Source organism: Melitaea cinxia, chromosome 15 (assembly GCF_905220565.1).
Source record: "Melitaea cinxia chromosome 15, ilMelCinx1.1, whole genome shotgun sequence".
Lineage (NCBI taxonomy): Eukaryota > Metazoa > Arthropoda > Insecta > Lepidoptera > Nymphalidae > Melitaea > Melitaea cinxia.
Window position 1 is genome coordinate 3579285 of NC_059408.1, and position 22219 is coordinate 3601503.

The following is a 22219-nucleotide window of genomic DNA, read 5'->3' on the forward strand; positions in this document are numbered from 1 at the left end:
GCAGCACCAGAAGCATTGGAAGCGCATCGTCGACCCTAACCCCAACTCCCCCAGGAGCCTTGGTCACCTGACTTACCAATCGCAACACAACACAGCTTGAAAGCAGTATCATTTAGCTTTTATCTTCTGTAGGGTCGGGGTACTACCATATTCGGCCTGCTCCATATTTTGAGCAGGAAATTTTTGTAAGGTAGCCAGAGATCTTGACGAGAGTTGGTAATAGAGTGGTCAACGCGATTATACTGCTGTTGATAGGGCAGGCGTTTGTAGGCTAAGGTAACCGCTTACCGCGCACGCTTGTTTGCCACCTTTTAATGTTAAAAAAGTGTGGCTTAAAAAACCTATGTCACGAGAAGGTATTGCTCGAAGATATGTTATCACAGACAAGATAGCGATCGTTACTCATGGTAGGGAATACTCCCAACCCCAAAATACAGTTAAGTAGTGTAGTGGTTTAGTAATAAGACATTCGAGTCCTATTGACTTCAGTCATTTATAAGTTTTGTCATTATTAGAATAAATAAATAATAAACTTATTTTCAGTGTTCCACACCCTTACGTTGATTGAATCGTTAGCATCGTGTTTCGTTGACATTAATTTAGTTAAGTCCGTATGATGCGCTTTTGGCGTTTCGGTCTATTTGTGGACCTAACATTCTGGAAACTACACTGTACTGTTCTGAAGATAATTAAATTGTGCATTATATGGGTTTGTGGTTATATGGGTTTGCGCGTCCTTTGTTACGATTACATATAATTGTCAACGTTTTGACAATATCGTTAAGTATTGTAGTTAATCGTGTTTTAGGTTAAGGCTTTAATTTTATAATAGTAATTAATATAAACAAAATGCCATTTATCTGATGTTGTTGTTGTTATTATGAATCAAGATAAGTATTTAAAACATATAAAGAGTTAATTTCTTGTAACATATGTGTATGTATCATAATATTTCCATTGGTTATTTTCACGTCGCGTCTGTGCCAAATTACAGAGCATTAACATCAACTTCTTAAAATTTTGTGTAATAACAAGAGACTTAACAACCGAATTCGCAGTTGGCAGCACACTGCACTGCACTGGTGTAAATTGCACTATAAAATGTAAAGGTTTACTTGAGCAGACAATTTTGCATCTCTAATTTATTATAATAGGTATTGAAATTGTATGATAGCTCAAATACATAAAAAAAGGAAAGGAATCAAAAAATAAGTCAGTTGCAACTGCGTGGTAATGAAAAATTTATAGGTAATAAAATATGTGACATTTCTTTAATAATACGTAGTAAGTAAGCACTTCAGGGTCTTTTTTAGAGCATGTTTAGTTGACTTTAACTAGGAAATCATTTTTTACACAAATAACAGTTATTTTACATATTGAACATTTCTTTAAGTGATCCAGCAAGTTCTACCTATTAAAGGTATTCAAACATTTTACGCACAGAGCAGAATAACTATACAAATAAATAAAATTGAAGTAACCATTTGTAAAATTAAAATAACCGCTTTTTACTAAATGCATATGGATGTGTACACAGCGCCTATACCAAAATAACATTTTTTTTACAATTTTTGTCTGTCTGTCTGTTTGTTCCGGCTAATCTCTGAAACGGCTGGACCAATTTTGTCGAGACTTTTATTGGCAGATAGCTGATGTAATAAAGAGTAATTTAGGTAACTTTAATTTTAAAAATTTATACATTTTATAACTCTGCGAACGGAACAATAACTTTTTTGTTAAATTCCACGCGGACAATGTCGCGGCTACAGCTAGTATATAATAAGATTATAGGACTGTAGCAGTACACTTTCCTATCTAGTTCAATTTGATTGTATATTAAGTAAGTCGTAACTAAATATGCACCAACGAAGAACTATAAATATAATAGATATTTAAATGTTCTTTTAAAACACTGCGATTAAAAATACAACTTATAGTAATTTTTTTGAAACTATGTGCAGTGCACTAAATAAATTTTTGCCACGAACTTGTAGTATCAGTACAATTTCGTTCCAATTAGAATTATTTAAATGCAAATTTAGATTTGTTATATCGGACTGAAGTATATTGCTTTGAATTGAATGAAAATCAATTAAAATGAAACGTTTAAACAGTATGTATTTTTTTTAATTTTTAAACAAGCAAAATAAATAACACAAGTTTTGTAATTATATGAAATCATAAATAAATGTAACCAAAAATAAAAATAACCATAAATATTTTACGAATCAAACAAGTACAACACACCAAAGAATAGCAAAATAATCTCACTAAAAATCTCGTTGAAATATAAAAAGAATAGGTATACGAATATAAGATACAAATTTTAAATACCGTTTTAAAAGGATTTAGAAGCTGCGAATGAGCCTTAGGGTCAAGTTGGTTTTAGGTCGTGTAAATTACAGCAGCTGGCCTCAGTCCACCGCGGGCGAGCCGTGGCACGTGGCCAACTGTATGATTAGTTTAGCACATTCTACGTTCAAATTGTACTTTTTAATAACGAATTACTAAATTAAATAAAGCAATTAGAACTTCCATATGAGTAACTTGGGTACAAATTTACATAATATATATATTTTAATTGATTTAATAATTAATCAATCAAATGGGTAGTTAAAAATTGCAATTTTTATTATTATTATTATACATTTGTGTAATACGATTCCAATGAATAGTTATTTGTTAAATTGCTTAAGATTCTTTCACAATTTAATTTTCAAGTATGTTTTCCAAAATATAAAATATGCAAATATTTGCATTTCCCGAAAAACTTAAAAAGCCTCCGACAGCCTTAACTCACTCATTCATTATAGTATTAAATGCATCTTCAGTAACTTTATATCAATTGTATGTCTATGTAGTTTCAATTCCATAGCTGAGCAGTGGCATCTATGACCTCATCTTTTTATTTGATAGGTTACATACGTTTTATTACAATTAAAGAATACTAATGTAAATAAGTATAGAAATTATTTTTTATAAACTAGAAACCAGGTACACAATGTTAAGGAACTTTAATTTCGGAAAGCTAACGTCTGTATTTTATTAAAGAAGAGATGTAAAGTGGGGACTGTACTTAATTACCATAAATGGTGATTCTTGATGGTTACCCAACTTTAGCATTTGTCACTGAGCGCGTCCAAAAAGCGAATGTGTTAAATCAAAAGAATATTTTGTACCAAAATATTTTAAAACACAAAAAAAGGAGAGGCGAGCAAAAAGAATCGTAAACACTGAAATTTAAAACAGACAAACGACGTGTGCGACAGTAAAGGCTATTTCATTTTTTTTAAACATAACAGTTGGATTAAAAATTCAAATTGTAAAATTGTGAATTCCGCTGTTTTGCAGAATTATTATGAATTTCATTAAGACTGTAGAAATTTATACCATTGTTATCAACGTCAGGTTTATTGTTAATTGGGTAGGATTATTTGAAAAGTTGGAAAATGAAATATTTGTGGAATTCGCTATTAAAGAGATATTTTTAACGGGGATTTCATTTTGTATTATTTCTAAAGTACTTTGCCTCGGTTTTAATATAAATTGTTGTACAGTTGTAAATGATTGATGTCCGCGTTTAGCAATTGCGTAGCTTCGAAAACATTTTTGCTAAAACAAAGCAAACATTTAAGACATTTGATAGACGATGTTCATCTTTGAAATTGTTAAAACAATTTTCTTGTTGATGTCACATTTCACAGTCAAATGTATAAAAGAAAATATACTCTAAGTTACATGGAAATTATGATACAAAAATCACAGTAAGATTTTGAATAGTACGTCAGAGAAAACATTTCAAGCATTAGCAACCAAATTAAACATAAATTTAAAATAATATTCGAAGCGACACATAGCACGATTTATCTCAAGGGCGGTTAATATGGAGTTTTAACAGCATTAAGTGATTCTATCCAGTTCGTTAGCTGTGCGCACACCACCTCATCTCCGCTTATACTTTTACAAATAAACAAGTGCCGATTGCCTTTCAATTGTTCGATTAATTGTTTGCTATTTTGATTGATTATTCCGATGTTTAAATAGAGCATGATTGCATTAAAATGAATCGAGCGCTGAAACGAGTGCAACCATGATTTTAATTATTCGTATAATTGGTAATTTAGATTGTTATGTTTACGAAGCAATTTATTATTCATAATATAAAATTAACGTTTGGTCGTTGTGTATTATTTATATACGTAATTTACAGATTGTTTTATTAGCAATATATATCAATTGTTTAAGTTTTATCCATTTTTTAGTGATGAATTAGTTTTTTCCTAATACTACATATATTTATTAAATATAATGCAAATTTTACATAATGATTCACGATTTATTTCGTTTACATTATTATTTATGTACATGTATTAATACAGCTGTTTATATTTCATTGTTTGAATTTGCGTTGTTAAAATTTTTTTTGTAAGAAATTAGAATGTTAGTCTGAATATGTTGGTTTGTAAGAATGCTGTAAATTATTTTTGACTAGTCATCCCTTGGGTTTTTACCCGCAAGGTGTTTCATAATACTGATTGCATTTGTCCATTGCGTCTTGCAGCATCTCACAATGTTTAAAAGTCTACATTACTCCTAGGTTTAGTAATTTTCAAAGGAAAAAAAATATTATAAAAATCAGTATCATGGATTTTATTATTAAATGTTTCCTTTCAATTCTATAAATTCATGTATGCACATATCTGAATATTACGAGGTGCTAATTTCTAACGATTAGGTTTAGGTATTAAATACTTTCAAGGAGTTCTCGAGTGTAACTTAACACCATTGATACACAAAACGGAAGTCTATGAAGAAAGGAAGGGCTCAAAGTCGGTGAGTACGTATTAGAAATCATCGTTCCTTAAGATACTATGCAAACTATTCGGTATTACCCGCAGTTAAGTTTCCCCATCGAGTCTTCTTTAAAACGATTTACAGGTTTAAAAATATATTAGTATGTATGTAGTCTTCTTATAATGCATGAGATCCTGTTCGGTTTTACCCAAATTTAAGTTTCCTCATTGAGTATTATTTGTCACGATTTATACGCTTAAAAAATCTCAATGAAAAGGCTTCTTATCGAAGCGCGAGTACTTGAAATTAGATTGAGATACGTCGAAGTCGAAAACAGCTCTACATTTTAATATTAGTATACACATCAAGGTACTAACATCTTCGAGCGTAAGCAGGAGCAGCGATGACGACATCGATGGGCGGGTACGGCTGTGACAACAAATGATGGCCGGCGGACAAACGCTCGCACGCGCTCGCCGCACAGTACACAGTCTGCCAGGCACACTCGCGCAAACACTCCGCCGTCTGAGACCACGACACCGACGGCAAATGCATATCGACACAAAACGCACAACAAACAAACACAGAGGGTATTCCCACTACCGTTCGAAGCACAAAAACATTTTAACAATTCTATTCTGTATTGAAACGTTCCATTCGAAACGATTGTAAAACTTTGACTGAAGTTAAGATTAGATAAACACCGATCCAATAGAAACGATCGACCGGCGCGCGTGATTTCAATGTGTATCGATATTTCTTGTTATCGATAAGATACGCTCGAGGAGTATGATAGCTCATCTGTGTTAGAAATGGTACTGATACGGTCGGCTGGTTTTATTAGCGGTACATTGCGTTGGGAGAAGGTCGCGTATTATATCTACTGTTTGGAGATAAGAGACATTGGAGCGATAACGCGGCGCTATCAGTTTTCGTAACGTGTTGTTTGTGGACACTAAATCGAACTGTTCGTTTATCGCCGTAGATAGTAATAGTTTAACAGAAATAGTATCGTAACAGGTGAAACATCAATGTCCCATTGCTCGGCTAATGTCTATGAAGACACAAACTACAGATTTGGAGATTATTTATTTTACAAAAAAGGGTTTTAACGGGATTCATGATCTTGGAGCTCAACTCTCCCTGCAAGATGTCTTACATAAGGTAGACATAATAACAATTGCGTCACAGTATATTTAAAACAATATTATGTATATTCACAATAATATTGTTTTGATATAAATAGTAATAATTGCAGTATAAACATGAGAAGGAATAACAAAAATGTAACTTCAAGTTTCCGACTGCGCAAAGTAAACGTCTCCTTTTTGGGTTATGGTATTCGCATGTATTATAAAATCGCATACTTTTATTTATATTTTAATTAAAATTTTCATTTGTAAAACGATCATTCGAAGATGCTTTTGAAGCCTATTTGAATAAAGGTGTTGATTTTGACTATCGATTTTACACCTTGTATTATAAAAAAAAAAAAAACTTGTGTTGGAGATTAGGAATAAACACATAAACACAAACGCCTAAAAACCAACATCCGTACCTACGACTAATATAAATATATGCTATCCCCACCAATTTATACGTATATTATAAAGCTGAAATTATTATTTGTTTATTTAATCTCAGGAACTATTGGTTTGTATTGAAAAATTGTTTTTGTGTTGGATAGACTATTCACCAAGAAAGGCTATTGGCTATTTTATCCCTCAAATAAACGCGTGTAAAACGAGGGGAACTGCTGGTTGTTACATAAAACTACGTTCAAACTTAATTTTAATGTCTAAGTATCATTAATCAATAACAATAATAATAACAGCCTAATTCGAGATATGTTTTCTGTAATTATCTTGACTATAAGCAAATTAGTCAATAGCGTTCTAATTATATTATATATCCACTTTAATTAATTACACGAGGACAATAGTACGGAGAATTTTATGCTAATTTTTATTATTGTATTATTAAATTAGTTATAATTACGTTTCATGAAACTGTTTCTCCTGTTATAATGTGCTAAGACCTTTTAATAATAGTTTTAGATGAAATATTTGTTAAATTAAAAAAAAAGACATGTCAGCACATTAATTAGAACCGTGTTGAAGACGATATTCTAAACAGTGAATGTAATTTAACATCTAAGAAGATTTATTGTTATATATTGCAATAAGAATATAGACAATAATATGAAAATATAATAATAAAAAATATAATAATGTTTTTTTAAAATAACGCAAATCAATTGATAATTGATTATCATCATGTAGATAATGTGACAGAGAGATCAGACTGACTCGATACATTAATGATTCTAAATCATTACAAAACAACATTCAATAAAAAAGTTACTTAATTGTATTTTACAAAAGCCTACCTACACACAACAACCTGAAACAGATCTTTAAAGTAACCTATAGAAAAATTGCTACCGCTCGGTACCTTCGGTGGTGCGTGTAGTCGCCTAAAAAATCAACGCTTTGCGGGTTCGATTCCCGCTCGGGACAAATATCTATTATTTTTATTTGTACAAATATTTATTTCTGATAGCGATCGTTACTCTTAGTAGGAAACATATCGCCAACAAGAGTGGAGCAGCGTAGTGGATTAAGCTCCAATCTTTCTTCTACATGGAGTAAGAGGTCTATGCCCAGCACTGGGATGTTACAGGCTGAATCGTATCGTATACAAAAATTGACATCCATTTGGATAAGTCAGTGTTAACAGCCTCAATAAATGCAAGTAAAGACAATGCGACCAGTTTGGTATAGCTCGGTCTTATCAGTTGTATCTTACTGATAACGTACTATTGTCACTGCGAATGCACGCAAATAATAAAAAAATAAGTGACGGAAAAAACAAATAAATTAAAACGTTTTCAGAAAAAGAGAATATCTCACGTCTTTGTTATATATATATAAGTTAGTCTTAAATGTATATGTAATGTAGTTTAAAGTTTCTATTAAATGTGTGTATATATATATAGACATTAAGGAGAAACTTTGAAATAGAGTAAGTAAATGAGAATATCGTATCACAAAATGAGAAATTAAAACATGGGACAATTTAAAATTACTATAATTTTTTATTAAAAACCAAAAACGTTAAAAAAAATAAATTATCTATCAAACAACTCCTAATACAAATAAATATAAACGCGTCCAGTCATCAAAAACAATCAATCACTGATAGATTACATATCTAAAAATTTCCACAAAGAAATAATGAATGCACTGGAAATACTAAATATTTTTGTAACATAGAATTTTTATAATAACTGTATTTTAGTATAAATAATAATTAATCAGACGCTTACGAAACATTCAATTCTAAATACAATTAGAAATTAATACGTTTCCCTCACGACGGACACAAAGAGATCGCATCGAACCGCAATCGCGTTCGCAATAACAGAAGCGGTAATATTCGTAAACAGAATACTAACAGTCGTCATTCCGATCCAAATCGAAGGGCGATATTAGATCGCCGGGCACCGACGGAAACGGGTGGCTCGCCGCCGCGTACAGGATCTCGCCCCAGAACCCCCTCATGTTGCACTGTTGCAGTGGCGGTCACGCGCGCCTCGATAACTCGATAACCGACATAGTGCACAACACTTAACTTGATTCGCACATTTTGTCATATCAAAAACAGAACGTACAATGTCACCGAAAAAATAAAAACTCGCACATTTCGTAATTACAAAAATAGATGGTACGATTTCACCGAAAAAAAAAGTTAAAATTAAATTCTCGACAGGGTTTGTTTTTCGCAAATATTATTACGATTTCCGTCTGCCAGTGTATGTAAATAAAAATAACAAAACGAGCGCGAAAAGTGACACAGATTAAATATAACAGCGTTAACCGTTTCGTTTTTAATGAAAATAAATTATAGTCCTGAGTGTAAGCAGGCCGCACTACTCCGCGGACGACTGTAGCCGCGTTATCATGTCGCAGTCGCTATCGCGATGATAAGTTTTGCCCGCAACAATTAGGTGAAACAGCTGATAATAAGAGTGCGGGAATTGTGGCTTGACAAATTGACTTTAAATAAACTTCACGTCATTTTATTTTGGTATAACTATGATTGTATATATTATAATATCCTTCATATCATTTCCAATTAAATAAATCATACGTCCGTGATACAATTGTTATGATATGGTATGATTTTGATAATGTTTTGAGGAAAGAAGGTCACGATAAGAAAGTACAGCTACAATCGTCCTAACAGATACAATTAAAACGTAGCTAAGTACGTATGTTTAAATGGTTTCGATGAAAATCTAGATTTTTCCTAAAATATTGAAAATAGACTAAGTCATAATTAAACCCACTCCATCCTAAATATGGTACACCGCCACCGATACTTACTCAATAATTGTGTCGAGTAACAGAAATCGAAAAAAGGAAACAAATTGACTTTGAAGCACAGAAACAAATTTTATTAAAAATGTAAACTTCAGTCGAAGATAGGAAGTAAAAATCAACATTTAGAAACTCTGATCGAGTACAAGTTATATTTGATTTGAAAAAAAAAAAAAATCTTTAAATACGAAGATAATAAAGACGGAGAGAAAACTCTGTTTAATTAAGTTTCTTTACTCACCCATCGCCCGTTCCCGTTTCAGAGGTTTTTTCTGGTCACAGAGTAGAGCGAACAGTTCTACAATACAATCGTCGTGCTTTCTTTGAACCATCATTAATCTGTGCCTATCCTTTGGACAATTTATATTGAGCTAATGTTATCTTTTGTCATGCTTTACGATAGTATGAAACAAACACAATTAAGCTTCTTCTAACACGACAATAATTCTATTTTAAGTATATTATTTTATTAAATGATACCCAAAATTACATATTTTTTTTAAAGGTTCTAAAGTAGTTAAGATTTTGTGTATAGAGTAAATGTATTAGAGAAGTATTCATTCTTGTTTTTAGAATATGCACATCTGCGTGTATATTTTAATGACTCACAGCTGAATTTTTAGACGTTTTTTGATCACAACATGAACGTTAAAATTTCAAGCGCTGTAAAGCAATTGTAAAGTTAAATATTTTGGACGGAGCTCCCGAAAAAAGTTATTACTCTTTTTCAGACATTGTTTTGGTTGTACTATTTATTATGGCGGTTCTGTTTTAAAACCTGTACTGTTTTCACGGCCCATTAAAAATTATAAAATTGTAATTAATTTAAAATAAAAGTTTTTTCGTTTCATTAATAAATATACGTTTTAAAAGTAATATATTCTATTATACGCCTTTTCTCAAATTGCCGTTTTCGCCATGTTCATCAAATTGAATTTCCACTCAATGTTTAAAAAAGCAGAATATAATTTAATAATTTAAAATTTGGTATAATATTGATTTATTATTAATTTATTTATTAGTTTAAGAATTTCAAATTCAATTTAAAACAATGAAAGGTCAATAGATTGACCGGAATCCACTACCGAACAATAACAAAACGTCATAGAAAACAAATATTTTATACACAATTTTATTCAAACAACAACACACTAACACTTCGCAAGTCTGACACCGTGTGTCGGAGGATCGGTTGAAATGATTGAAAGTATTTATTTAGGACACCTATCACTGCCCTACATTTGTATCGATATCTCAAGGGCGTGCTCGGAGTTGTCTACTACGTTTCGCGATGATCGATTTCATTAGTGGGTGTTGAATCGATGCATCATTTTCAAGGACATGGTTATCTTAAAAAACTTATAGAACTTAACATTTGTTTAGTAAAAATCTAGATTAATGAAACTTAATGAAAATTTTTATGACTTTACATTTTAATAATTATTATAATGATCGTCCGTTTTATAAGATTGTTGTTATGAAGCATGTTACCGCTCTAATGTGCGGTGTAATGTAAAGGTGCGTGTGCCATGTCGGCGCCTAAACACCGACGGTCGCGGATTCGATTCCCGCTTGGTGTGGATAGTTGTGTCTATAAAAATATTCCCGGTCTGGTTGTGGGTCTCCCCACCGTGCTCGGAGAGCACGTTAAGCTGTCGGTCCCGATTGTTATCATGTACACCTGATAGCGATCGTTACTCATAGTAGGGAATATAACCGCCAACCCGCATTGGAGCACCATGGAGGATTAAGCTCTGATTCTTCGCCTACATGGAGAAAAAGGCCTATGCCCAGACACATTATAGGCTGAAGCGTATGCTATTAAAAAAATGCTATGTATGTATGTATGTGTGTTATGCACCTGATGACCCATGAGAAATTTTTTAGCATTTGAAAAGTATATTGTATGAAATAAACAGAGGCTATATAATTTCGATAAAAAGGTCAACCAACGAATATATCACAGCTGGATAACTTTTGCATTGTCTTCTCATCAAAAATTGAGTGTTTGAAGACTATGAGTAAACAGTTGCTAGTGATGACCTATGGTACAATATGTGATGATGACTTTTCAGTGAAAAATTGAGGACATCCTCATAAGAGCTAGAGTAACCGATTTAGCTCAAGGTGTCGGGAATCTAAAGTGGAAAAATATAAGACAAGGATAGGGTTCTAAGGCGCTGAAACGGGGCAACAGACAACCTTAAACCAATCAATGATTTTTTTTAGTAACGCAGGACTACGATTATTATAAATCCATTGAAGAGCCTTACATATAGCAATAGAAAACCATAGGCTGACGTTCATAACGCTTAAGCATCGAAAAAAGTTAATTGAAAAACAAAATAAACTCACAACGCGTTATAACTGTATGCAAAACATCCACAACGCGAAATTTATGTTACGAGTTATATTGAAGCAAACACAGAGATACAAAGGCGAAATTATTCTATCGCCATGTGCTACAACAAAGATCGATTACGGCTTAAGAGCGTAACAGCGGGATCAACAAACAAGCCTATTAATAGAATGTTTGTTATTGTTTACTTTCGCGTAAGGCAGCGCCTGTCTGGGGCTCAGTTAAAAAATCGTAAACAAATTTTTCAATATTTATACCTTACTTATATATCACTTATACCTTTCAACGTAATGCTTGTGTGTGTATTTAACTATAACGTAAATAAAACACATTATGTAAATAGGTAAGTAATCCCTACTAATATGATAAATGTGAATGTAAGTTTGTTTGTTACGCTTTCACGCGAAAACTACTCAACCGATCATCATGAAACTTTGTAGATATACTCTTGGAGGTATTAGGAGTAACATAGGGTACTTTTACTAAAAAAATAATGCGAGCGAAGCCGCGGGTAAAAGCTAGTTACTTTATAATTATATATCCACGTTCATTGCCTAATATTTATATCTATATTTATTTACATAGCGGAAAGATTTGATTAAATTTTACTAACTCAAAAACTACTTTAAAAAAACTTTCTTATCCAGTAGAATGCTGTACTATGACTGAGTGACAGAAGGTATTTATTTATTTTATAAAGGCTATAATTTCAACATGAGAAGACGCTACAGTCAAAATCATGCAGTCAACGGGGCGGAGTCACGGTAGAAACCTAGTATACAATATAATATATAATAATACGGACTGTAGTTTAGATCAATACGTATTGATCACCTTGTTTTGTATATCTATTGTTTAACATTGCAGAGCGAGGTAGACGTTACTCACAGATCTTAACCGGAAAGTGAAGAAGTCTCATTAGTCGCTTACCTGGAAACAAGAAAACAATATTGTTAACCATTTTAAATGTAGGTAATGTGTTTTCATGGTCACGGGAGGACATGGTCCTTCCGTGACATTGGTTGCTGTAAAGTATCTGAAACGTCGGGCATCTAAAAACATGATAAACCGCGATGAAATCCAAAAAAGGTGGATCCATTGTAATAAGTAAATACTATATTTTGTTATAAGACCCGTATAAAGACACCTGTGCCCAACAGTGGCAGTGGCATGCAGACTGAATTAAAGTAAATAAATAGTTTATTTACTGTGATAAGTTCTAGAAAAGGATCAATAAAAACCAAACTAATCTAGCAAGTATGTGGAGCGAGCGAAACGGCAAAATAATACAAAAAGTATAAAATATATTATGTGTAACGGTAGCGGTATTATTCTCGGCGGAGATGACCCGCGGTGGACGCTGACAGCCGACAAATGATGTGGTCATCACGTAGCCTCTACTGTTGAAACAATGTTCATATTTTACTTTATACATGAATATTATGGAAATATTTTGAATGTCTTTTATTATTTACTAAATCTATGAAGTTGCCGCGCTGAGTAGATTTTAGAGGTTGTGGAAATAGAATAATAAACTAGTTTTTAAAGTTATAAATTTTAATAGCACGCGGTCAGAAAACAGGGGTAGGTTCGGAATCAGGCGCGTTAGGCACCTGATTTTCAGCCTTTATTTCCTTAGCTGGCCCACGCCGCGACAACGTACCTTAGAAAGTAATATGGAAGGACACTGGCCTGACTAATTCCCGGCGATGATAGTCTTCAGTTCCGTCTTCGTCCGATGACCGGCGGAGATCTCCACCGGTGTAAATGCCGGTAATCAGTCAGCCCGTTATTAATCGAGGGCAGTGACTCGATTTGTAGCAAAGTATAATTAAAGATATAAATCTTAAAGTAAAAAATCCTGGAACGAAGAAAGTTCCGAGTCAGGAAAAGAATAATTCAGAAACCAGTGTCACAATTAGCAAAATAATAAATAATTACAATTTTCTCGTTAAGTTAAGAACACCAGCAATATGTAATTATAATAGATATCATGAGAACTCACCCCAGCGGGATTTAAGCCGAGTTAGGGTCGAGGTTAGGTCTCGAGGTTCGGCGGCAACGAAGTGCAAAGAAAAAGAAGCAAAGACACGCGAGCAAGGCGCTCCTTCCCGCGCTCGGGAATATTGACAAGCAAAAGTCAAGTATGAAAAAGCAAAGTATGCGTTAAGCGTAGTCTGTATTTTTATAAATTATTAAGTTTAAATTTAGACACCAAATTATTTTATAATTTAAGGAGTAGACAGGAATATTAAATTTAGAATTTCTAATTACAATTAAATTGATTTTATTAAAGAAAGATCAATAATTACCAAAAAACATCAGCGGCATCTATCAAGTCCGTTAGAGAAAAACGCCGATATGAAACACCAATAGTCACGAAGTGTTGAAACATGCCGATAGATGGCGCCACAAGTAGAAGCATGATAAAAATAAAGTGAAAAAAACTTAACCTTTACTACAAGATCTTATTTATTAGAGTAACGTTCCAGCACAACGTTACAAAGTAAATTATTATGTATTATAGTAAGTTAATACTATTTGATCAGACATAGTTCATTGAGACAAGAAACAACAGGAAATATTTTGCTCAAAATCTGGAGCAGCGCGACTGGGGAAGTACCTCAACCTTACAAACGATCAAAGCTCAATAACTGCACTCAAGTGTGTTGTGTTTTTTTTGTGAGTAAAGTAGCCAGAGCTCCGGGGGGGAGGGGTCGGGGTAGGGTCAGCAAGCAATTGCGATGCTTCTGGTCATACAGGCCTCCATAGGCTGTAGTAACTAGTTACCATAAGGAGGGCCGAATGCTTGTTTGACGACTTTGTCATACATAAAAAAAAGTCTTGGTCTGTCCAGAGTTCCTTTGAACCAAATCCACATGACAACATGACATTTTAAAAGCGGATATATCAAATCGCAATCCTGTACAGTCTATTAAGATAAATTTTGACATACTTTACAAATATATTCATTTCATCAGATATACCCCAGGTATCAGAAGATAAAACATATCCGGACAATACACTCCGTGGGTAGCGGGTACGGCAAATCACGTGACTTCCGAAACAGCCGTTGGAGCGACACGTGGGGAATAACTCTAGTATTAAAAATTCATGTGGGCGGAATTTTAAAAGAGGCGTATATTATTTACATGAGTACAGTTATATGGACGAGGCGTGGGATTTTGTATCAATGCGTTATTCTAGAAATTAAAATGTTATGTTTAGTCCGATTTGAGTAATTAAGTGAGACGATATTCGTTATTCCATGCTATTACGATTCATAATCATAATCATCATCATCATCAACATCATTTCAGCCTATCGCAGTCCACTGCTGGACATAGGCCTCCACAAGTTCGCGCCAAAAATGGCGTGAACTCATTTGTTTTGCCCATAGTCACCACGCTGGGCAGGCGGGTTGGTGACCGCAGGGCTGGCTTTGTCGCACTGAAAACGCTGCTGCCCGACTTCGGCCTGTGTATTTCAAAGCCAGCAGTTGGATGGTTACAACACTCATGGGAAAAGATAGGGTGGTTATATTCTTTAATGACGTAACCACACAGTTAGTGCTAGTACGGTTGAAAATTAAAATATATTTTTTGGTGTCATAATATTGTTCAAAACGAACGATAAAAATCTTGAGATGTATGAACATTACAATGACGTTTGCCAATCAGCATTGAAAAAATAAAGAAGTTTGTAAGTTTGTTAGTAATATTGGATTTTGGATACAGCAGAATTCCTCGACATCTCTAAAAAGAAATGTCAAGGTGAATGAGAATCGAACTTAGAGGGTTTTGTTATAAAATAGGATTAGCAGGTGTGGATACAAAAAATATAAAATAACTCTACTATATTTTACTATGAAATGTATTATATATAAAATTTATAATATAGTCTTAATTTAATTTCAGAAAATTTCCGTTACTCCACATTCGTATGTGATTGTACCGAGCACCGCCGCGCTCGTAATGTAACTTTATAATGAAATTAATATCGGATTGAGAACGCAATCTCAAAGTATTAATTTTTAATGTTGACTTTAATCAAATTATTTTGTTTAGTACAGTAATTTAGCGAATTGTTTTTACTTAAAATATTACAAAATTTATACAATTTGCTATGTAAGCACGGATTTTATTTTGTTTTAAATTGATTAACATTTGATTTATTAATATACTAATTACTTAGAAAGGGGTGAAACTTGTGATGCTAAAAAGTGTCTATTCTAAATATGTCCGTATTTTAGCGAAGAGTTATTATCTTATTTTTAATGTATGTTCATTAGGTTTTGGTAGAATAATTGACATTAAAACTGCTAGTAAACAGTGGCGAATTAAATTAAGTACGAATTTTTTTTTATAATTGGTACTTTATAAATCCGTAGGTATAAATTTATAGCACGCAAACTAAATTGTTCATTTCGAAATCAAATAATGTTGTTTTGAAAAAGGTAACTAAACAAAACCGAGCTAAAGTGAAAAATCCTGTAAAAATCCTGCTTGTTGGACAAGGGCTCCTGTCTTCTACATCTGTGGTTTGCAGGATATTCTCCCCACCTGCTTCCATTTCGCAACGAAAAGAAAACCAAACACCACAAAACGCGTTCAGTCCCTTAATAGACAATAAGATTCGCGGTGTTAAAAGTGTGTGAGTGTTAATCGAGAAATGCTCATTTTGCTCTTAAAACTTCAGCACCTCAGCAGCCTCCCTTGAAAGTCGTTTGGTAACATTAGCTAATGAATACCGCGTGACGCCAGCCTTCTAAATATTTGCATATTTCAGCATAAGATGACGTAAATTAAAATTTTAAGGGCAAAGACAGACAAGACGTTTTATTAAACACACGACGTTTTCCATCAAAAGTTATATTGGCAGTCTGACAATCAATTAATTTAGTATTAACAAGATATCTCAAGGAAAATGTAAAAATAAAATAAAAATTATATCGTAAAATCGTTGTTTATTACTTTGTAAATTTGTTACATAAAATATAAGAAAATGGTAGTAACATTTCATGAATACAGCCAGAATACATTTTCATGCTGTGTAGATACGATAGCAAAGAATTTAGCCATCCCCTCTCTTCCCGTGGGTGTTGTAAGAGGCAACTAAGGGATAATACAGTTCCACTACCACCTTGGAACTCAAAAAGCCGACCAACGGCGCGATAACCATCCAACTGCTGGCTTTGAAATACACAGACCGAAGACGAGCAGCAGCGTCTTCGGTGCGACAAAGCCAGCCCTGCAGTACCCAACCCTCCTGCACAGCGTTGTGACTATGGGCAACACACATGAGTTCACTCCATTTTTGGCGCGAACTTATGGAGGCCTATGTCCAGCAGTGGACTGTGATAGGCTGATGTATGTGTGTGTGTGTGTGTCTGTGTGTGTGTATAAATTTTCATGTAAATTTATCAGTCATTAAAAATAGTCAAAATATTCAATTGAAATTATATACCTATTGATACTTTACAATTAATATATATACAAAATAAGCTTATTATAATCTCATGTAATGACGTGTCAATTTCCTTATCATGATCTCGAGTGCAACAGGTGGATTATTAGTTTTAATAGTTATGCCATACCGTACCATATTCATAATACGTATTAGCTGTCTAATGGCCTTATCGAGTTAATCGACTATTTGCAATCAGATTACAGACTGTTTATTCTAAAATTACCTACAAGTTAATTTATACAATATAAAAATTGTCTTAAACTAACTTATGTACTAATACGTATACAATTTAAAGTTAGATTTTTCTTTACATACTTTAAACTATTCATAAAATTTTTATAGGGTTTTCACTTTGAATATTTGCAGAGATTTTTGTCGCTCGATTTTTCAGAGATAATATATAAATATATGTGGAAAATTTTTTGGTGTTATAGTATTAAATAAAAAAAAGTTTAAGAGAAAATAGTAGGATATGGTTTAAAGATTTTTGTAGTTAATGACCTAAACTAGACTTTTAAGACTTACGAGGCTTTATGAAGTACATAAAAATAATTATAAAGTATTGTAGCTTTATAAAAACTTAGTGAAAATAACATAAAATAAAATACATACGATTGCTTTCTACGGTAAAGTCATAGTCACTGTTTTTAACTTTGTATATTTTATAATTTATCACTTTATAAATTAATACATACTTAAATAAATATATTAGTATCTTATTATATTTTTTTCGTTATACGTATATAACAAAAAAAAAGATCATAAATAAGGAAGTTTTTGTGAAATAAAAATCCAACAAATAAATATGTAAACGAGCGTCGAAACGCACACGCCTAGAACCGCCCGGTATGTGATCAGCCTAATGCGTTATTAAATCGCCCTCGGAGCAATAAAGCTTGATGTTTCTCGCGCTCATGACGTCTTGTTATTTGTTTAATTCAATCAGATCCTATTGTTGGTCGTTTCCCGTTTAATAACGCTATTTATTGGATCTTTTGTGTTGAACCCTTTTATTTTTTATCAGCTTACAGATGTTTCAAATTAAATTCTTCGTCGTTTCGCTTGTTGACTAGATCACTTTGAAAAAGTTTCTAAAAAACAAATAAATTGGACTACCGAGTAAACAAACTCAATCTCAATCCTATATGTCGTTTATTATGTACTGTCATTAGAGACTTTCAGAGTTTTGTTTGGCAAGTTACACAAACAGAGTCAGTATAATTTTGTCAATTGTAATTTGTAACAAATAAAGTTATATTTAAAAAAGGGCATCGAAAATTAGAAAAACATTAGATATAGATTTCTTTACCGGGACATAAAAATATTCATATTATGCCAATTAAAAGCGACACAAAAAAAAATGACTTAAGAACGTTTGATTTTCCATCAATTATGAAGGAATTTTTACCGTTAAATCTTGTTATCTTTCGTAAAAAAAAAACATTATTAAATAAAGGGCGGAGGTACGGAAACTTCTTTGAAGCTAATCTTTTAAAAATTACCTACCGTAGGGTAAAAGGTAAATATTGGCCTTAGGAAGTCTTCGAATAAATGATTCGGTGAATAAAACATTAACTTTGCATAGCGAATGGCCAAAAATAGCTATCTTTTTAAACTTACGTCCGAAAAATGCAGAATAGTCACTTATAGCTTATAGCGTTGAAATGCGAAATAGTGCGTTTTTTTCTTATTTCAGCCGCCGGGTTCGGCCATTTACTTTTTCGCGAAGAGTTGATGCGCAAAGGTTTGTATTTTTTGATCGTTCTCTCTAATGGGAAGCTAATGTCTTTTTTTTCTAAAACTTAAATGGTCAAGCACTCCTTGCATACGTACAGGTACTGGCTTTTAGGCTTGAAGTAGTTTATACCAACTGGAAAATTATTTTTAAAGAACATTTCTCGTAATATTCTAATTTTAGGGTATTTTCTTTTATTTGCGATAAAGCCATAATATACACGACGTATTATATAAAAACGTGATAAAACATCGAAGGCTTGACTTCCGACAAACTTTTTGTAGTAGTGACGTATTAAGTTTTGTCATTCGACATATAGCGCAGCATACATAAGCGGTTAGTTTCGATAGCTATTATTATTAATAATACAACACAACAGAATAGCGTGGTGGATTAAGTTTCAACCCCACTATATAAAGAATACCTTTGTTTAACATTGGGATCTTTTCAGAATATTACAGCTCAGTTCATTTGCATCTGTAATTTCTGTTTCAGTGTTACGAAACCTTGTTGTTATTACTTCTATACAAGTTTTTAGTGAAAGTCTGTAGAGTCGCGCGGTGAATCTAAGCGTCGCTTGCATATTAACGCGATGGATTTTGGCAACAATAACTAGGACAGGATGGATGCACACCTGTATCATAAATTTCCATTTGAAAATTTCGGTTTATTGCTAACACGAAAATCAGTTTCGTGCTAATATTTCGAATACGAATTTACTGTTATCCGTTACAATTTTCCTGCAATATTTGACAAATTTTGATCATACTAAAATAACAGACTTGAAATGTAAGCTTTCTCAGATACATGTAATGTTTAAAAATATGGAATGGATGGAATTTTACAATGAATGGTTTAAGCATAGCACTTAATACTTTAGTCTATCGCAGTCCACTACTGGACATAGGCCTCCCCAAGTTCGTGTCGAACATCCCGGTTTTCCGCAATCCTCATCCAGCCACCACCGGCAACCTTACATAGATCTTCGGTGCAGCGGCCAGAGGGCGTCTCACACTGTTATGCATAACTAACCTTATCTCCTTAATTTATTTAATTTATCAATTAATTACCGTTGTCTGGGCGTAATTACATCAGGCATATGTCAGATATATGTTGATATACGTATTATCTTGCATAATTAGTTGATAATTTTCGTCAAATAAATACCCTAGTATGTATCCCTTATACCGTATCTCGTACTACCATTCGTCGCTGACACATCGAGCCGAGGCGGTAACTGGAGCGTCAACCGCACCTGAGCCTTGTAATAACGGGGGATGTTTCTTTCATTTACTAAAAACATTCTACGTTTTGATCGCAGAAAAATATATATTTTAACTGGATAGTTATAAGCTTCGTGTTTTTTCCAACGTGATAAGGAACTGGAGATTGGTATTGATGTATTTATTATGCTTTAGTATCAATATAGAAGCTATTTTTTTTCTTTTTCTACAATTTAATTATTTTAAATAATCTAGCTAACAAAACAAACCGACTTCAATTACATCGACAAGTAATACAGCATAAGTAGTCGAAACAAATTAACAAACGCACTAGTCACCACTACGATTTTCGAAAGTTCTTCTCCATTTCTCTGGGATTCTATCATCATATTCTGATTTCCTTATTATGGTATCACCCTTGGGATATCTCCTTTCTAACAAAAAAGAGAATCAGATATATATATATATAGTAATATTTTACACAAGATCCTATCACATTTGATCATGAGCAATAGGTATTTTAAATTTCTATGTGCTCTGTGTATTAAATGTGCAACGCTATCGGTTGCTGACAAATGTGCGTCGTATAAAATAAAAATTGACTATGTCATAATACGTTACGATTCATAAACTATTTTATGTATTGAATTACTATTAAACAAACATTTCATAAAGCATATGAAATAATTCGTTATGTCAGAATGATTTATAGTCGATTATGATTGCGACAGTTTTCGACAGTTTACAATCTCAGGAGATAGTTTGCGACACATACATAAAAAAAGGTCTAGAACTTTTCCAATCGCATTTATAGTAACTTCTGCATTCAAATGAGTTGCATAGCACTAAGGTTTCAAAACTCTTCTTTATAATCATCACAATGGATAAGTTACGATTTTAAGTAAAGTAATCTAAAGAGTTAAGCAATGTCAATACAATGCTGGCAAAGTCCAAAAAATGTCCCATTAGACAGTATATAGTGTCGATAGTATTTTATCTAAGAACAAGTAAATAAAAATAAATCCGTATTTCCTTCGGTCATGTCTCAATTTGAGAACGATTTCACCTAAGTCATTCGTTTTTTAAAGTTTTTAAATCTTAAGAAAATTGCCTTGAAAACTTCAATAATGTTAGAAAACTTAACATCTATTATAACTCTTTATGAAGAGATCTTGAAGCGTATATTATAACTCTTTACTGTCTTTTAACAGCTGTAGCGGTAACCGTATTATAAATGTTTACAGTTACGAGTGGCTAATGTCCGTTGGGTCGGCTAGTGATGATATATACTCGTGATAATATTTAAACATTCTTTTGTATTTAAGTTAAAAAATATTACATAGATAGACTTATAAAACATTATATGAGTCTAAAACATACATAGTATTTAGATACTTAAGCTTTAGCCTGTAATATCCCACTGCTAGGCATAGGCCTCTTTCCCCATGTAGGAAAAGGATTCAGAGCTTAATCCACCACACTGCTCTAATGCGGGTTGGCAGATATATTCCGTACTATGAGTAACGATCGCTATCAGGTGTACGTGATAACTACCGGGACCGACGGTTTAACGTGCTCTCCGACGCACGCTGGGGAGACCCACAAGGACTATCCAAATAACCTACCTAAATACCCAGACCATGGCAAACATCTGTATGGCCAATACAAATGTTTGTCATGTGCGGGGATCGAATACGCAACCGCCAGCGCAACAGCCACAAATCAGTGCTCTGACCGTTGCGCCAACGCGGTGTTAATGTTTAGATAATTACCGTATACATATTCGGATATATATAACTATTCAAGAAATAATTCTCCATAAAATATTATCCAACGCAGAAAAGAAATTTAAAGTTAAAAATACCGCATGGTGGTTACCATTAGCTTAACAATGGTACATAATTAATACATAACCGCAATACACAATTTTTTACAATAGATCCATATGTATTAAGTCAGAAAGCTGAAGTGAGTCAAGTTGTTTGAACTTGTCTTCACGAGGCAACTCCTGTAACTCGCGGTGAACTTATTAATCTCGGCCCCTGCATCCTCCGTCCCCGCCCGAACGATGCCACTTCGACGTTCTTTACATACGGTTGATAGGTTAATTTTTATTTATTATTATATTTTTATAATTAATTATTAACTTGTCAACGTACATATTAATGTTCTACAAGGAATTTAAAACATTGTATATTTTAGTAATATAGTTTAAATACAGTTTATTGACAATCTTTCTGATTTAAATGGTTCGTAA